This window comes from Phyllostomus discolor, chromosome 10 (genome assembly GCF_004126475.2).
Source record: "Phyllostomus discolor isolate MPI-MPIP mPhyDis1 chromosome 10, mPhyDis1.pri.v3, whole genome shotgun sequence".
NCBI lineage: Eukaryota > Metazoa > Chordata > Mammalia > Chiroptera > Phyllostomidae > Phyllostomus > Phyllostomus discolor.
The window spans coordinates 86,355,454-86,357,713 of NC_040912.2; positions in this window are offsets into that span (position 1 = coordinate 86,355,454).

Below are 2,260 nucleotides of genomic sequence, written 5' to 3' on the forward strand. Positions count from 1 at the left end.
GTTTCCACAGGAAGGCCAAGCATCAAGTCTGGTAACTGGAGACATGGAGTCGGGAATGTAATAGCCAGGGAGATGTGTAGAAATAATAAAGTAAAGAAAAAACCAGTTCATTTCCTTTTCGGAAAAAAGTAGATGAGGTTCAAGGTGTATGTAGAACTGGACACCTGGGTTTCAACCTGTATGAATAAACCATCTAGGTGACATTATGAAGCACTAGCTTTTCAAGCCATATTTTCTTTGCCCTCACAATGAACAAGTTAGGCAAACACCAAGTGTTCTTCTAGCTCTATAGATCTGCAATAAATGGATGTATAAGCTGTCGTTTCAGGCAGTATAAAAAGGGGGAAAAATTCTGCAGTCTTTGATTACTCTTCATAGTAGGAGTAGAGGCAATAAAACCTTATGGGTTACTGGGTTGGGGAATCAGAGCATTGATACCATACATAACTGTTTGGGGAGGTGTCAGTGATGGAACTAGGCTGACTTGAAAAACAGAGGCTAGCAAAAAGGGAAGGGGCCGCACAAATAGAAATGAGAGGAGCATTTCGGTCAAAGCTGTAAGATTTGTAGACGTCTGATACATGCATGCGCTTCTTTCTCAAGTTGGTCCACATATTCCCTAGAGTGAGATGATCCCTAATACCAAGTTTTCCCCCAGATCAGGGGCCAAAACTGAGAAAAGACGTGTCTGTGTCTCTCTTTGATTCTTACAGTGATCCCAGCTCTCCTCTCTTCCTCCTCCTTAACTCCAACATAATGAAACGCCTTGGAGCCCAGGAAAGCGCTTCTGTCTTTTGATCTCTACTCGTCAGACCTTTGAATGCATGTCTGTATACACTGAGCACTTCAGTTTATGCTGATGATTGGGTGACTGGCCAAGACTCTATGGAGTGGCTCACAAACAAGGAGTTGCACCATCAAGGTCATGGGAAGAATCAAAGAGCCTCCAGTGACAACCAGTGAGAAAAACACAGGGGAGGATCCCGGGGCAGCCCTGGCTGCTCCCAGGGATGTGGGCCGCATCCTGCCAGTCTCCTCGTAACCTTCCCAGTGGGGCACTCACCGAAGCCGAGTGTTCACCTTACGCGCAGAACCTGTTTTGGATGGAGAGACAACACGTCTCCCAGGCAGTCCTCAGAGCCGTTGTCGATCCTCTTCCTGGGAATGGAGGTTTGACTTTGTGAGCCTTAGCTGATACTTTTCAGAACTTAAGAATCCCCAGAGGGCAATTACTTGCTCTTGGTGTGTTTCTTTACTCATCTCTACCCTCCACCCCCTACCTCCTTCTTGGCAACTATCACAGCTCCTCACCCTTCCAATTTCCCAAGGGGATAAACATTCCGAAAATGTCTTTATCTCAACTTTTAATTGTTCTTCTAGTTGCCAGGCTAATGAGCCCTTCCATGAGTCTTTGCGGTCTTTCAGTGCCCTTGAAGGCTGTGGGGTCGCTGGAGACTTTTGGCAGGAGTGAGGAGACAGTAATAAAGTCTAAGAGCCCGATCTCCCTCCCACGGGAAGAAAATGAGTGCGTCTTCTCCCCTCCTCCCATGTATCTAGTTGTAGTGACCAGGGAGTGGTGAGCGTTGCACAGCAGAATCATGTTCATGGGCTGGAAACCACTGAGAAGTCCCAAGTTCACAATCATTAAAATATCTCTACAGGCTCCTTGGTGGTCTCCCATACCACATTTCTGTTGAATTTGGTTTTCCTTCCATATTTTCATACCACTAGAAACTTTTCCATCTTTCACTGATCTGGATCTCCCAGTTCTTGATCACTTTCCTCAAACTTTTAATGACTTCACTGGTGTAACTAAAAGGAACAAAGAAAACAAGTCAGGATGGAGTTTTATTCTCAATATTTACCTGTCTGTCTCTATGGTAATAAAACATGGGTCCTTGGTAGTATGGGAAGGAAAAGCAGACATATTGTTAATGAGTGACCCACTAGAATTTTTTTTTTGGTAATAATTGGCCAATATCAGTAAGGAACAGTTTTAATTATCTTGAAGATTTTTAAAAATAGAATTTATTGGGGTGACACTGGTTAACAAAGTTACCCAGTTTTCAGGTGCACAGTTCCACAACACATCATCTGTACACTGTGTTGTGTGTTCGCCACCTGTCCAGTCTCCGTCCATCACCGCCGACCTCCCCTGTACTCTCCTCCTTGTTCTAACCGCGACGGAGCGGGCGTTGGTAGTCTCAGTCCACGCTCTTCCCTTTGCGCAGTGTATTTGTGCTCCCTTCACCACGCAGCT